The sequence below is a fragment of the Balaenoptera borealis genome (genome assembly GCF_965194805.1).
Source record: "Balaenoptera borealis genome assembly, chromosome: 9".
In the NCBI taxonomy this organism is placed as follows: domain Eukaryota; kingdom Metazoa; phylum Chordata; class Mammalia; order Artiodactyla; family Balaenopteridae; genus Balaenoptera; species Balaenoptera borealis.
Window position 1 is genome coordinate 758,596 of NC_138873.1, and position 17,382 is coordinate 775,977.

A 17,382-nucleotide genomic window follows, 5' to 3' on the forward strand; every position below is an offset into this window, starting at 1 on the left:
TTCCTTCCCTCCAGTGGCCGGTCCCGCGGAGAGGGAGCTGGGGGCACTGCCAGCGGCTGTGCAGGTGGGCGCACGTGTGCACCTGGGAGCCCGGGAGGCACAGGCCAGCAGGTCCACCGTGAGGCGGACTTCGGGCTGAGGCCGCTTGTCACCGAGCCCCCTTTCCAGCCTCCTCCTGGGCGTGTGCACAGGACCGAGTGGGTCCAGCTGTGTGTGTTACCGGGACCCTTCGTGGTCAGTGAGCTGCCCCGGCCTCGCCGCGGTCAGACCCTGGGATGGAGACCCCTCTCCCCAGGGTCAAGGGCGGCCACGTGGCCTCTGCAGACCCTGCTGCCGGCATCTCCCGTGAAACGAGGGCCCTGTTTGCCAGCCACCCAGGCACGTGCTTTTTCAGAAATGTCATTCTCCCTCGCCGATGGGTTCCCCATCTTGCGGCGAGGGAAGGTCTTCTGGGCTGCTTTAGGTGGGGAGGGACGGTGATGTGTGTGGCACTGGTTGCCCACGACTCCACACCCCAAAATCACGGAGTCCGGGCTTCTCTCCGGACGCTGCTCCTCCAGCCCCGCCGGGCACAGGTCTGACTCAGCCGCTCAGAGCTGCTGAGGTGCTGCCGGAAACCGCTCGACGTACACACGTCCCCCCTCCGTCTGGCCTGAATACTGTGAGCCTTCATATTGGGGAGGGTAATTCTTCCCACTTTATTTCTCTTTTTCAGCGTTAACTATTCTAGGCTTTGTGCCTTTCCGTATAACATTTAGAAGAAGCTTGTCTATATAGACAAAAAAAAAAAAAAAAGCTGGATGTTTGAGAACAGTTGTATTAAACCCATAGATCAACTTGGGGAAAATTGACATCTTGACTGAGTCATGCAGCTCATGAACTTACATATATCAACTTATCAAGCCATCATTGCCGATACTGACTTTCTTCTTTAAAACTTCAATAACAAATCATATCAACTGTTTGATGTCAATTCTGTCATGATTCTGATAAATTTATTTCCTCATTAGTTAATATATGAGCTGGTTGTTTTCCATTTTAATCCTCTTTTATTTTTAGCAGTCTCAAATAGTTTTTGAAGTAAGAAACTTTAAATTATAAATCAGCAGTATATCTAATAAACGCTTTTCTCATAGCTTACCTATATATGTTTATATTTAACTTCCAATGTTCTTATGTACTTATAACTTACAGGATTCAATTTTTATACCCCATTACCCATTTAAAAATTTTACTTACAATTATGATTTTGGGGTGTACATTTTATTTAACGTTTGTACAATTTCTGCATCAGCGTTATGTTGTGCAGTGTGAGTACTTCAAGGGGTAATTATGTCTTGTGAGTCACCCACCGTGTAACTGGCACATTTTAATAAATGCCTCTGTGCTTGTTTTAGCAAGTGTATTGATTACCTGCAGCACCATTCCTGGTAAACCTTTCTGCCCAGAGAGGAAGCGCTGTAACTATTCATGTTCTGAATCCTCATTTAACAGTTTTCTTCCCCGTTTACTAGAGGAAACGCCTGTGTTACAGGAAGTACATTTCTGATGACTCCTGTGCATATTCTCAGCCTGGCTAATTCTCCATGCTGGAATTTAATCCCCACCAACTCAAAGCTGCCTGCCTTCATCTTACTGAGGGTCTCACACCTTTCCACACCTGCCTATTCAATTCCATGACAACATTGTGGGAAAGGCGTTATTATCACCACTTCTTGTGAGGGAAACTTGGGATTCTTGAAGGTATCTTGCCCAAGATACCACATGGAACCATAACTCAAATACAGTTTTCTTTTTTTAATATATATATTCCAAGTAAAATATGGCAAATGCCGGGTTATTGTATGTCTGGCTTCATAGACTAATATAGTGTTTGTCCTCTCCAAGCTTAGTTAGAAGTGCAGCGTGATAATAACATGTACCAAATCATTTTTGGATTTGGATTAGCTGATTAAAAATGAAAAGGAAAGCCTACATCCTTGTACTCCATTCCCACGTACATAAGCAAGTGAAACAAGCTGGTTCATTTTGTATCGCTCTGTAACTAGCAGCTGAAAGTAACAGAATCCTAGGAGGTAAGGACCTCACACTTGCGTCTTGCTGAGCGTGTGTGTTTGTCTCGTGAGGGGAGATGGATCCTGGTTATCCGTTGGGCAGAAGATTGAGTGATCTTTCCCTATTTTAACAATGTTGCTAGATGTGATCATCATGTCTCAAAAGCCTTTGCAGAACTCACAAATACCTGTACATATTATTTTAAAAGCTACATTAAACACATGGCATATGATTTAACAGCACACATATACATGAATGTTGCTCTTATAAAGTTTCTTCTCTGCATGCAGAAAAAAGAGTTCTTTAGCATATTGCTAGTTGTGTAGTATCTTTAAGATATTTTAAATAACATTTGCCTTTATATCCAGTTTCTTGTTATTGCGCAAGTAACCACAGACAGGAGACGAAGAACTTATAGGTTTTTGACCTAGGAACTGCTGAGTGGTGGTTACACTTGCGGGTTTGGAGAAAAGCACTTTGGGTGGGAGAGGAAGTGCCCTGAGTTCAGGACTTTCGTGAGACAGTGATGGAGCTGCCTCCAAGGCCGTGGGACAGATGCTTCTGAGCTGACTTTTGGCCTTTGCTGCTGTTGGCAAAACCTGTGTATTGTTTCATGGTCGTTTGCTTCTCTCCATCCTCCGTCCTGAGTGCTGGCTGCTGGAAAGGGTGTGGGCATCATTAGTCATTTCAGGGGAACAGCCTTTGGCCTTGCTGATCCTCACTAGGATTTCTCTACTTTTTCTTTAATTTTTGCTCTTGTCTTTTTTCTCTCCTCCTGTGTTTAGTATCATTCATTTGCACGTTTCTAGCTTGTTCAGTTGAATATTTCACTTATTTTCAGACTATTTTCTCTCTTAAAGTTCACATTTAAACCTATAAATTTCTCTCAAAGTACCAGTTTAGTTTCAGTTTTGGCATGAAGTACTTCTGTCTTCATTTAGTGTTAACTATTTTAAAATTTCTGTAACAGTTTCCTTTGTAGTCAATGAATTACTTAGGAATGCTTTGTTTTTGTTTTGTTTTTTTTACATTTCTGACCTAGTCCCTGGGATAGTGACCTGATTCCTGATTAATTTTCATAAAATTTCCATGTGTTTCTGAAAAAAATTGCATATATTATATGTCTGTTGTTACAGGATTCTACTTAATATCCATTATGTCATATCTTTTCGATCAAACTTGATGCTGAGATCTTCTAAAACCTTATGATTGATTATATTTGCCCTTTGACCTGCGGGTTTGTAATGAGGATGAATTAAAACCTGCCTCTCCATTTATGCTTCTTCAGTGTTTCCTTGTAACCCTTCCAGCTTCTGCATTAGGTGTCCTGACACTCTGTGTATAGTTTGTGATCATTGATCTTCCCAGGGATTTTTCTTTGTATTATTATTTTTCATTCATCTTATTTCCCACTTATGTTTTCGGAGTTAAATTAATTTTCTTTTATCTTATATTAACAGCACTAAACCAACTTTATATTGGTTAATATTTATGTGGCATAATTTTCTCATCTGTTTACTTTCAATCTCTCTAGTTGAATTTCTTAATTTTATAGTTGCTGCCTTTTAACTGGAGAATTTACCCATTCATGATATTTTGGACTACTGATATATAATGTTTAGACTTACTTTTACAAATGAGTTTTGCTGTGTTTCATCCTGTGCTTTGATTCTTTTGTTTCCCTTTCTGCCTCTGAGAGGTTGCTTTTTAAATATTTTTCCCGGTGTTGGTTGGAAGCTGAAGATTGTAGTTCTGTTTTGTTTTAACTATTACCCTTTAAAAAAATACTTATTTATCTATTTATTTATTTTTGGCTGTATCGGGTCTTAGTTGCAGCATGTGGGCTCTTCGTTGTGGTGTGCGGGCTTCTCTCTAGTTGTGGAGCACAGGCTCCAGAGTGCGTGGGCTCTGTAGTTGTGGCACATGGGCTTAGTTGCCCCGAGGCATGTGGGATCTTAGTTCCCTGACCAGGGACCGAACTGGCATCCCCTGCATTGCAAGACAGATTCTTAACCACTGGACCTTGAGAGAAATCCCCGTTTTTAACTATTACCCTTAATATTGTAACGTATATACTTAACTATACATTTTAATGAAAGAATTTAAGGTTACTCTGCATCTCTGTTTCCACCTGGACAAGAAAAAAGGTCTCAAGAGGCTGATGTGATGTACCTTCTTTTGCTGAAAGACATCTTTTCATAATATCTTTTTATTTTTTTCAGTGAGGTATTGAAAGTAAGTGATAATATCTCTTGGTCTTTGTATACCTGAAAATGTTCTCATTTTGCTGTCACTCCTACATGATAGTTTAGCTTGGTATACATTTCTAGATTGACATAGTATTAACATATTAATAATAATATTATTATTCACACTTTGAAAATATTATTTTATTGCTTCCTGATATCTAATACTGCTGATAAGGAATTTGCCATCCTTTACCTCTTCAAATATTGTTTCTCCAAAACTGCCTTTATTATTGTGTTCTGGATTCTTTTAGATATATTTTTGAAACCCTTAAAGTATCATCCATGGCTCTTAGCTGATCTTTTATATTTTAAAATCAGTTTGTCTCTCTAAGCTGAATTTTGGGTGATTCCTCAATATTATATTCCAACAAACTTCTTTCAAATGTCCTTGCAGGAAATATTTTGTCCTTGCAGGAAATGTTCTGCCACTTTTTTAATATCCATTTTAAAATTTCGAATATGTTCTTTTACATATCCACCTTCTTATACTTTACTGCAATTTGTAAAATAATTTCTTTTTTAAAATTTGGCTATTGTTCATTCATCTCTTTGGGGATTATAAGCATACTTATTTTAAATTACTCTTCAGACTAGGTTTTTTATTTCATATTGACCTGGAATGCAGTTATCTTCCAGCTGTTATTTGGTTATCTGTCTTAGCATTCAATTTAAATGTGTTTTTATGATTTTAATTTACAGACTTATTTTTGGTCGAGAAGCATGCTTGGTCTTTCCCTTTCTCTTTCTCCACTGCTCTCTCCCTGAACTTGGTTTTTGCAATTGCTTCTTTCCAAGTTTGTTGGGACACAAGCGCAGAACCCGTGACAGGAAGACCCCGGTTCTGGTCGTCTGGCAGCTCATGTCAGGATCTTCTCCCTTGACGAGTCTGGGTCTCCGTTAGGCATGCGTTTAGCTCAAACTGCAGCACCAGGTCCTAGTGTAAACGTCAGCCTCCCTTCAGGAACCCAGGAGTCCCCACCATTCCTGGGCTCCAGTCTTTTTGTGGAGACACTCCCTGCCCGAAGCCAGGAGCCCAAGGCATAAGCTTGTGTTTCTGTTTCATTTCTGCTCATGGAAAAACTGTCTTGTTTTGAGCCTAGCTATGCCAGTTTATTTTTCTCTTGTTATATTTTAGATATAGTTTCTATATGTTTGAAATAAAGGGGCTGCTTCAAAGCTTGAATTAAAAACTTGATCTTAACTAGAAGTTTCATTTAGATATTGAATAATAGAACTGTAAGAGAGGTTAGGAATTTGGGATTTCACACTTCAGATATAGTTTGCAAACTTAAAAAAACAATTCCTAAGTAATCTCCCCCTCACCCTACCCCCAAAATAGGCAATCTCCAGATTCATTGCCATAAATTTGACTTCACTTTGTCTATGAAAACCTGTGAAAATTTTGGTGCGTTATCGTTGAGGAAATGGCCACCTTCTCCCTTGTTTAGTTCTTTCTCAGGTGATGGCTGCAAACTGACGTCATCCATTTCCCGGGAACCTGAAATTCCCAAACACGGTTCAGTAACTTCTTTCTCCTTCAGAAAAATTCTTGGGTCCTGTAACAGTGAGAAGAGTCTCTACTTGATACAATATGTGAGTGATTATCTCAGTCCAATTCTTTTTATGCAGCAGTACATTGTGTGTGTGTGTGTGTGTGTGTGTGTGCGTAGTCAGTGATATATGGATAGTTTAAAATAGCCCATAACGTTGATTATCCACTTGGAAGTTCAGCTCCTGAACTTGGGCCCTGTCATCAACACAGGTGAAGTTTTAGGCAGGTCAAGGTTACGATGCTTCACTCTGGAGGTTTCCAGGCCATGAAGAGAGTCGCTGGTTCTTTAGAGATATCGGATAAGTGGAGATACCGCACGTTCTTCTAGTTATTTGAAGCACAGATTCTGCCCTTCTGAGCTGGAGTCTGGAATGCCAAGTGGGCTGCGTCTGCAGAGTGTGAGGCGTGGGGAGAGCAGCCCTTGGGATGGTGTCTGGCGCAGCATCTCACTTCTATCTGCACGGAAGCTGCAGAACCGGCAGAGTCGCACGCCGGCCCGTGAGTGGACTCTGGCAGGTTTGTGGATCCTTTCCTTTCAAGCGGGGAGCACTGCACAGCCATCCCCAGCCCTGAGGAGGCGGCACTGGGAGTCAGAAAAGCTCCCGCCCCCGGACCCCCCGCCAGACCCCTTCCGCACCCAGACCCCCCCCCACACCCAGACCCCCCCCCACACAGCTGGATCTCCACGCTGACCCTGAGCAGCAGCGATTCGTTCCCTGGGCCTCACCCTGCAGACTCCCAAAGCCTCTTGGAGACAAACAGGCCTGTTAAGTAGCCCTCCCCTCCCCAGGGCCTGTCTGCTCCCGGGTGGAAAGCAGCCACTTCCTGGCCTTACCTGCCCCGCAGGAGTCCAGGGACACGGGTCAAACTACCTCTAATAACGACGCAGGGAGTTTTCGGGTCAGGAAGGACACAGCTGCTCGAGGCCTTTGTGCGGAGGAAATGTCCCGTGGAGTCTGCGATGGCTGGGTGACCCTGCCCCCGGCTCAGCCTGAAAGTGGGCTGTTCCAGAATGAACGCCTCCCTGGGTCAGGGGCTCAGTGCTGAGTCGTCCGGGGGAGTCTAGCCAGGGCAGACCCCCGTGTCCCCGTCCAAATCCCACCCAGGCCCAGAGCCGCCTCCCGCGGAGCACAGGGCAGAGACCCAAGCTGGGCCGGGGCTGGTGGAGCTGAGTTACAGGAACGGCTCACGGGCGAAGCCAGAAGGACAACCACAAAATATTTCCACATGTCAGACCAGCAAACTTAAACGACGTGGAAATATTTACCCTGGATTAGAGACTTCGAGAAGTAATTAACTTATAGAATTTAAGTCTTTGGAGAGCTCAGCCTTGGCCCACGGTGGGACCGTCTGGAGAGATTTCAGAAACTATGGTGCCCAGACCCATCCCGGAAGCTCTGAGTTAATTGCTCAGGAGTGGGATCTGAGTTATAGCCAAGGACCCTCCATGAGGCCTGGATAATCAGACAACGGGCTGAGACGGGCGTGATCTGACCGGTGGCACCGTGCCCTGTGGGAGAGACAGGTTACATACCGCGGAGGTGGGCGGTGCTACAGCATGGGACTTCTTTTCTGAAATCTGTAAAACGAAACAGGTGACCATCCAGGCTGCAAAGGGGGAACAGTGGTGCAGTGCCTTCTCCAGCTTTTCTCTGCCGTGACAGCCTGTGAAACTAACACTCTCAAATATAAGCTAGTTTTAGGCTTTTAATCCAAACTAAATCCTTGCACTGACTGCCTCTGTCAAGGCAAAGCGCCTGTGTGGAGATGCTGTTAAAGGTTTCTGCTGTGGAGGTGTTACCTACGTTAGTTCGCACCTATATTAGTACTTGTCATATGTGTACCTCAATCCCCAATCTGGAACACAGTTACAGTACTGACCCCACTTGACAGATGATGAAACTGAGGTACAGAGAGGCTGGATAATTTACCCGAGGTTCCATAACTGGTAACTGGTCCACTTGCCTGTGAGTCTGCACTATTTCTGCCTCAACCACAGCAAAATCCTTGCTTTTTTTTTTTTTTTTTAACAAGATATTGAATATAGTTCCCTGTGCTATACAGTAGGTCCTTGTTGTTTATTTTAGGTATAGTAGTGTGTCTCTGTTAATCCCAAATTTCTAATTTATCTACCCCCTCATTCCCCTTTGGTAACCATAAGTTTGTTCTCTGTATCTGTGTGTCTGTTTCTGTTTTGTAAGTTCATTTATATCTTTTTTTTTTAGATTCCACATATAAGTGAAATCATATGATATTTGTCTTTTTCTGTCTGACTTACTTCGCTTAGTATGATCATCTCTAGGTCCATCCAGGTTGCTGCAAATGGCATTATTTCATTCTTTTTAATGGCTGAGTAGTATTCCATTGCACATTCATACCACATCTTCTTTATCCATTCATCTGTTGATGGACGTTTAGGTTGCTTTATCCTTGGTCTTCTTACGATTTTATTCCATACTATCCTCTAAAGTTTTGTGCCAGGTTAAAAAAGGGGAAAGAGAGTTGGAGAGCTCTCCTTTTGTTTTTGTGCTGGCTACCAAACAAAATATAGAAATATAATAGGATAAGGGGGTTTTAATAGTGGATTTAAAAAGATCAAAACCAACACATCATACTGTCCCCATAAAGAGAGGTAATTCAAATTGGCTATGTACAACCATTCTCATACTGCTATTTTTCCTTATCTACTCACTGTCATGTTTGAAGTAACTGGATAAGAATAGCATTGAATATAATCTTAAAATTCTGCTTTAGAGAACATTTGAAAGTCTGTTTTCATTTTGAGTTTCTTCTTTTGATGGATAAGGCTGAACAGTAAGTTTTTCATGGAGATTTCAGACCTGCCCCCTCATCTACCACACGGTCTCCCAAAGCATGTGAGCAAGCAAATTCTTACCAGGCCCAAGACAAACAACAGTTGTGCCAGAGAGTCTGGTAGCTGATTCATCTTGGCACAGATATGCCTTGTGTTTTAATTAGGCAGGAACCCAAGTCTGACAATTAAACAGTGACATGCCTTTCTCCCTTCACGCCAGCGACGTGTAGGAGCTTTCTCTCCCTTTGCGTCTGTGCTGTTAGCGGTGGCGTTAATGATCAGGGACGCCACCACGTCACAGGACGTGTGGAAGGTGGATTTCCCATCTGGCGTTCCCGTGATGTCCTCATCACCTCCGGCTGGGAGGGGGAGACGGGTTTTCTGGGGAGCGTGGAGTGATGGGTCTCTGGGTGTGAAAGTGTTCAGCTGTTGGGACGATTTTCAAATCAAAGAGTTTTAAGCAAATAAGACTAAACATGCTTCTTTTACAGCATTTTTCTTTAATTGCTCTTAACACTCCAACCTACTAAGCAGGATTGAAATAGAGATTTACTCATGCTCACTGCTCAGAGTAAATGCGATGATTTTTCTTGTTTTTTTTGTTTTGTTTGTTTGCTTTTGTTTGTTTGTTTTGCAACGATGCTCTGAGTTTGGGGGTTTATTTACGTTCAGGAAAGACATCTTGTGAAAGGATGGTTTGTAGATAACCCCACAGGCCAAATTAGAAAAAAATTGTATCTTATGCTGGATTCATGCAGGAAAAATCGTACATTGGAAATGTTTGGATTTTATTCGCATGATGGTTATGGCTTACGTTTGGTTACTTCTTGTTATTCACTTTCTCCTAGTTCCTTGTTGACCTAGGACCTCGCTCATGGGGTTTACCACCCTTCACAAGCAAGTCGGCCCTATTATCTGGGGGTGGCAGCTCTCACAGCAGGCGAAGGCCGGAAGGCCCTGTCCAGCTCCTGACGGGTCAGCCAAGGATTGGGTGTTGACGTCCGGCCAAGCCAGGCTTTCCCTGCTGCCTTCAAGCTGGTGCCCCTTCTCTCTCTGAAATGCTTTCCTTCAGTTTACACGTGGAGCTCACTTACACCTCATGGCATCTTCTCACATTCTAATCAAAATGCAGGAGATATTCCTGGTTGTCACAGAGGAGGGTGATATTTAGATGATAAAATAATAGTATTTACTATATGCCAAGTACTGTTCTAAGACTTTATTTATATTAACTTAGTTCTCAGATCCCCTGAAGCAGATGCTGTTCTCATGCCTGTTTTATAGATAAAGAAGTTGAGGCAGAAGAGGTTAGGTAACTTTGTCCCTATTTTATGGATGAAAACATTGAGGCAGATGGTCTTGTGTAACTTCACTGAGGACACGGCCGCTGAAGGGCAGCTCGAGGTTCGAACCCCACCTGTGCCCGGCGCCTGTGCTCTGCCACCTTCTACCAACAGTGGGCCGTACGTTTTTGTATGGAGAACAAGGAAAGTATGAAGGTTCTAGAGAAACTTGAGTTTAGAGAAAAGCGGCTATTTTCAGACCTGTTTGTTTAGACAATAAAATATAGTAGGCAGAGCTGTATGATTTGCCCCTCTTGTTGCAAACTTGGAAGATGGCTCTGACTGAATGAAGAAACGGGCCTCAGAGCTTGTGGAAACACGGACACAAAGGACACATTTAAACACTTGTCTCCCTAATGGAGGAAATCGAGGCAGATGGAGGCTGTGTGATGTTTCATGATTATGAGGAAAGCAACGAACAGAAACATTTAGTGCTTTAGCAACCTGTGCTGTTAGAAACAGATTTACAAGTTAGATGTGTACCGAGTGTGAGCGCCAAGTCTGGACTTAGAACCTACAGTGCTTGCCTATTTTTGGTGTATTCTTCAGTTACTGTTAGAATAAAACCCATCTGGTTATTAGTTACTTTTTCAGGATTGCTCCATTGTATGCACATAAGGTGTGTGATATTGAAAAGAGGTCTTTTTTTATGCTTTGGGCATTAAAACACCTAGAGAATATCTCCCTCCCCCAGGTCCCACCAGGATCACAGTGGAGACCATCCCACTCCCTCAGGTCCCACCAGGATCTCGGTAGAGACCGTCCCACTCCCCCAGGTCCCACCACGATCTCGGTAGAGACCGTCCCACTCCCCCAGGTCCCACCACGATCTCGGTAGAGACCGTCCCACTCCCCCAGGTCCCACCACAATGGGGTTGAAGAACATTCCTCTCACCCAAGGCCTCCTGAGCCCCTTTGCAGTCAATTCCCTCTTCCCACACTGGCCACATTAGATTTCTGTCCCTACGTGTCTTTCCAGGAAGCCATATAAATTGAACAATACAATGTGTATTTAGTGTATGGATTCTTCCATTTAGCATAATGCTTTTTGAGACTTTTTCATATTGTTGCACCTACCAGTAGTTTGCTCCATTGTATGGTTATCACACTTTGGGTATACATTCACCAGTTGTGGATGTTTTGGTTGCCTGAATTTTAGCCTGTTATGAATTTAGTTACAGAAACATTCATGAACAGCTCTTTGTGCCAACATATGTTTTCATTTTCCTTGGATACATACTTACATCTGGGATTTCTGGGTCATATATTAAATATATGTTTTACTTTATAAGAAACTTCCAAACCATTTTCCACATGATCATGCAATTCTATGTTCCCAGCAGCTGTGAATGTATGAGAATTCCACTTGCTTCACAATGAGGGTAGGGTATTTTTTATTTTAGCACCAGCTGAATATAAAGCAAAAAGTGATTATGGGCCCATTTCAGTTATGGATAGACCTATGTGAATCCTTAATAAAACATGGCCCACTGAATTCAATTGTGCACTTAAAAATACATCTTGATTAATATTTATCCCCAATGCAAGATTGTTTCAACATCAGAAGATCTAATGACTTAACTCACTACTTGGATAAGAGAAAATATTTTGTATTATCTCAGTAGACACAGAAGAAGCATTTACATCCACTACTGTTTAAGATGAAAGTGAACTCTAGCAATGTAGGAATGGAAAGGAGAGTTTTAATCTGGCATAGGTTATATGACAAATTTTAGAGCAAATACTTTACATAATGGACAAATTTTACAAGCACTCTCCTTACAATCAGGCACATGACAAGGGTAACTATTCTGACAGCTCCTTTTCACATAATACTGGGGATTTTGGCCTATAGAACAAGGAAAGACAAATAAATGAGAGTGAAAGGGCTTGAAAGAGGAAAGACAAAGCTCTCATTATTTGCAGATGATTTGAGTCACTTAACTGGAAAAACTAATAGAATCATTAAGCTATTAGAACTAATATGATTCAGCAAGGTTGTTGCATGTAATAACTAGTTACAATGATCAATACACCAATAGTAAGTAACAAAACTTAAAAATAAGATTTCCTTTGTAATAGCAAATAACTCTTGAAACTATCTAGGAGCTGAACTACCAAAAAATAAATAAAAAATGACCATGGAGCAAATTTTAAAACTCTAATAACTACATAGAAGATCTAAATAGTATTCCCCATCCTTCCATAATTTAAGTTACAGCCTAATATTATAAGGATGCCAGTTCTTCACTATTTTATAAATTTATTGCAATCTCAATCAAAATTCCAGTAGCACTCAATAAGCTTGTTCCAAAAAACATATATTGGAGAAAAAAGACCCATAAAAAGCTCAGTCAACTTCATATTTTCCCTATTAGATAATGAGAAATACTTCAAAACCACAGAAATGAAAACAATATGTTATTGGTTCAATAACTGAAATAAAGCCAGAGGAATATAATAGAGAATTCAGAGATATTTGTGGATTTAATATTTATTAAATATGGCACCACAAAGCAATAGGGAGAAGAGAGATTATTTGGTACAATGTTTAGGAAAAATTAGCTCTCTATTTTGAGAAGAAATAAAACTGTATTTCTATTGAAAAATGCATACATCTGATAACTTAAATATCTAAGTTTGAAAGGTAAAACTGTAAGTAAGTAGAATAAATTATAGGAAAGTAACTTTGTGACCTGTGCTTGGGAAAGACGTTTTAAACAAAACTTGGAAAGTATAAAACACTAGACAAAGAACTTTGGTGAATTTATTTTCATCGAAGTTAAAGATTTATTTTCAGTGACGAACACCATGACAAAGTTAATGGCCAATAGCTGACAGTAGTACTTACAAATGAGTAATATATGAAAAAGTGGACCTTGATTCTTGCTGCATCTCAGAGTCATTTGGGGCCTGTGTTTTGGTGTTCCTGTTTTTGCCTCACCCCACCCTAAATGAACCCAAGTCTCTAGGAGTGGACATGGGCACTGGTATTTACCTAGAGCCCACCCCCATGTGATAAAGATTCATAATGAAGCCCACCAATTGAGAAAGATTATTGTGTGTACCATCCTGGAGACTTAGTATAAAGTATGGGTTTATTATTATTTAACTTTTCTAGAACTCATTTTGTTCCATCAATGACAATTAAATTTTCCCCTACTTCTGGTTATTTCTAGTTAATATCCCCTCAAATAGTCCTCCTTCTACATTTTCTTGGATTTCTCTTCTTCTGGAATTCCTATTAAATGAATATTAGACTTAGTCTGTCATCTAAACTCTCTTTCACATTTTCCATCCTTTCAACTCTATGAGCTACATTCTGGATGATTTCTTCATATCTGTTTTCCAGTTCACTAATTCTATCTTCAGCTGTTTCTAATCAGCTCTTCAGCTCTTAACCAATCAATTGACTGTTTATTTTCAGTAACTACTCTTATTTCTAGTTTCACTTTGGTTCTTTTCAATCTTTCCATTCTTTAATATGGTGCCTTATACTCTTATTACGTTTCTAGTCATTTTAAACAATTGATTTAAAGACTGTATATGATATGGCTCTATTGTCTAAAGTTTTTGTACTCCATTTCTGCTGATAATTGTGTCCACCAACTCTGCTTCATGGGGAAATATTCAAAGATGACCATGATCAGAGTTTATCGTGAGGGTCCTGCATGGCTTTAGTTGAAGGAATGATTGAGGAGGGTCTTGGTTTGCTCTGTGAGGTGCTCTGGGAGTCTTCCTGGCCAAGACCACATTTTTTGTTTTTGTGAGCTCCTTGGCTTGGATATCCTTGTTTCATGTAGCATAAGTTAAAACTGCTTAAAAATCCATAAGCCCTGTGCTTATGGATTTTGGAGGCAATTTCCTCACCTCAAGCTAAGATAGCCTTGTCTTCCTGGGCATCTGGGTGGTCTTTCTAGTCCACACTTCACTCAGCTTTGGACACATGAACCTTCTGGCTTTGTGTGGGTTCCTCAGTCCCAGCTCCCTTCCTGAGATCCCAAGTCCTTGCCTTCTGTGTCCATATGGCCAGTAAAGCCTGTGTCCCTCCCCTTCTTAAAACAGAGACCAGTGATTTCCTGAGGCTGACAGAGTGTGCCTCGTAAGCTTACCACACTGTCTCTTTTTCATTTTTGCCCTTATTTTCTTGCCTGCTTAACTATATACATTCATGCATCCTGGGCAAACCCTGGAATTGTTGTAACCTTCACACAAACTGCCCTAGAGTTTGCTAGTGGAATCAATATCCCTGCTTCAGTTGGGTATCCTAATCTTATTTCAGAAATGGCGTCAACCCTGTCCCTCATAGCTTGTCTTTTAGTCTCCCCACTGTTGTGGGAACTTTCTACCCATATGGTTATCATAGGTGCATCAAGTCGCTGAACACACAGTCCCACTCTGGTCAAATTTTGAAATTGAAGCTGAGAAGAAGCAGTGGCAGAGCTGAAACCTCGTAGGTTAAGTGATGTAGATTTTTGTTGTGTTTGTTTTGTTTTCTTCTGGCCATGTGGACCAGAGAATTAGAAAGACATGGTTTCCAAAGAGAAAGAAGAATAAGGAAATCATGTATCAAGGAGCAGACACAGGTGATGAGGACAGAGTCCTGCTGACAGTTAAGTCTATGGCTTTGGCTTTTCCTGACTCCAAAATCCATTTTGTTCTTTGCTCCTTTTGATATTCCCATAACACATAATAAAATGCCTTCTGTTAAGCTAGTTCAAGTTGGGTTTCTGTCCCTTGCAACCAAAAGAGTCATTCATGTCCCCCTCTGAGTTCTCACAGCGACTTTCCAGTCCTCCCTGCAGATGAATTGGGAGAGTTTTCCTTTTCTTGATTCTGGGTTGCACTTTGATACCTGGCTCCAAAGGGACTCAGGTCATGTCTATACGTCTTTTAAAAAAGTGTCTTCTAGAGCTAAGTCATTCGCTGTCTTCCTACAGGTCCGTTTTCCATGATGCTCCCGGCATCTGCCCTGCTGCCTCCTTTTCTCTCTTCAGCCACCAAGTGACACCTGCTCCACAGGGACCAATGCAGTCACCGGGGGTCGTACAGTGTATATTCTACATATATCAAGGGAGACCTGACATTCTGAGGTTAATTCCTGGCCAAACTGGCACAAAATCCATGTGAATAAGATCTACTGCATCTACCCACTGGATTTTGTTGCTTTTCTCTTTTCTTAATGGTTCAAGAGTTTGGAAATAGAAGTGCTACTGCTATCTGAAAATTGTTTATGTTGTTTCAAGATCTGTTCTAAGAAAGGGTTATTAATGTTCTAAGATGTTGTTAGTATGAGATTTGTAGCAGTGTTTTGCAGACTGAGTTATTTTTTTTTTATCCTGGTTGTGTGTGGTTTATCATCATTGTCTCTGATATAATCCAATTCAAGAGACATTGTAGGGCTTCCCTGGTGGCGCAGTGGTTGAGAATCTGCCTGCCAATGCAGGGGACGCGGGTTCGAGCCCTGGTCTGGGAAGATCCCACATGCCGCGGAGCGACTGGGCCCGTGAGCCACAACTGCTGAGCCTGCGCGTCTGGAGCCTGTGCTCTGCAGCGAGAGAGGCCGCGATGAGGAGGGGCCCCCACTTGCCGCAACTGGAGAAAGCCCTCGCACAGAAACGAAGACCCAACACAGCCAAAAAAATAAATTAATTAATTAATTAATTAATTTTAAAAAATATGTACTTAAAAGAGACATTTTAAAATAAATTTGACACATGCCCATGAGTATAAAATTATTTTGGATCTTGTGAATGAGTGCAATTCTGCCCCAATGTGAAATCTCTCTTTTAGCCTTTTCTTTGAAACAAGAACTAAGTTCTCCTTCTAGAACAGTACACTGTCAGCATCAGTTATCGTATCAGGTTATTACCGTCACCAGGCCTCGATCTTCCAGCCTCCAGACTGTGAGAAATCAGTGTCGGTTGTTCATACACTGCCCGGCATTTGGTGCTTTGTTTAAGACCTGAACTGGCTAAGACAGGGTGTTTGTAAGTGTCTGGAGGACGCACAGTGAGCTAGAGGAGGGGGTAGAGCCCCTGCTGGTGGCCTATCTGTGCAGAGGCCTCCCATTGTTTCCTGGCACCAGCCCACTCAGGGCCCCTGGGCTGGGCCATATCACCATCTCCAAAGCACCTCTGGGCCCAGAGCCAGGGCGTGCGGGTTTCTGTGCAGTTCCCACACCCCATGTGACTGTGGGAACTCTGAAGGTCCATCTGCCCCCACCACAGCAGACACAGTGTTTATTACACAGGTGTAGACACGAGGAACACTGGACCCAAGATCAAAGTCAACCTGACCTTGAGATGGCTAACGGATTTTGTTTAAATTCTTGACCACAATACTGAAGGGAGTAATGAAGTGACTTAGGAAGATGTATTGGCAGACGTTTGCGAGATGGGCTAGAAGGAGGGTGGGTGAATGAGGACAAAAGCTGAGGCGCAGGTCGTGTGATTCCAGTGTGAGGGATCAGGACCCAGCCTAGCACAGCGACCGTCTGAAGGTGGGAGCGGGCGACGACGACAGGTATTGGAAGGAGAGGCAGCGACAGTAAGATGCTCAGTATGTCGTTTGAATAGAGGGAAGGTTCAAAGGTTCATCCAGATTTTATATCATTTGACAGATGGGCATCACAGTGGGACGAGTGTGAGTTAACTGGATTTGAAGTTATACTGTGACATCCAACTGGTCATAGATAGAGTAACATTGTAAATATAGAATTTCAGTGCAGATCAGAGGTCACTGTGAGGCACCTAAAAATACCAGAGTGGCAGACCTATGCGTCATACACGCGGAAATGACCGTTGACTGGACAAGGCTAAGGTCACTGATGTTAGATTAGTTCTCTGTCGAGGCACTTGGCAAAGGGCACACCCATCCTGGCGGGTCCAGAGCATGTTTGTCAGGCCATTCTGGCCCCTGCTACGGAGATCTCTTTCCGCTGACGGAGTATTCCAACTATGGACTTTCAGTGCTTCCTTAGCCTTTAGAATGAAAAATCACTTCATTTATTTGTTTTATAATCAAGTTGATGGAAACAGTCCCCATCCTGTTGTATTTTTTTAAAAAAAAAATCCACTACTCTTTGGGGAAAAGAGATAGCTGGGGGTCTCTGAGATAAGCCTGCCCAGTGCTGGTGTGATTAGAACATTGAAGCCAACCTGGGACCTTGTGAAGGTGACTGTGAACACAGCACAGCCCCTCAGGGCCCGTAGTCAAGGGTGGAATTTGGAGCAAGGAACAAGCTCTGAGTTCTCAGACCTGGCAGTAACTCATGGCTAGGACTCTGCTCAGGCGGATGTTGCTGCAACTGTCCTAGTAAAGGACGCAGCCACTGTCCTGCTGTGGCGGGCGGGTCCAGCCCCCGGT

General features: G+C 42.4%; 2 long non-coding RNA genes across 2 annotated transcripts in view; both read left to right on the forward strand.

The window, feature by feature from the left end:
• LOC309635053 overlaps window positions 1-17,382 on the forward strand; it is a 176,383-nt gene that overhangs the window by 57,310 nt on the left and 101,691 nt on the right. The window lies entirely within an intron of this gene.
• On the forward strand, window positions 309-15,676 carry LOC309635055. Its single transcript, XR_014248605.1, has 2 exons — window positions 309-6,372; window positions 6,703-15,676. It is a non-coding gene; the product is annotated as an uncharacterized lncRNA (long non-coding RNA).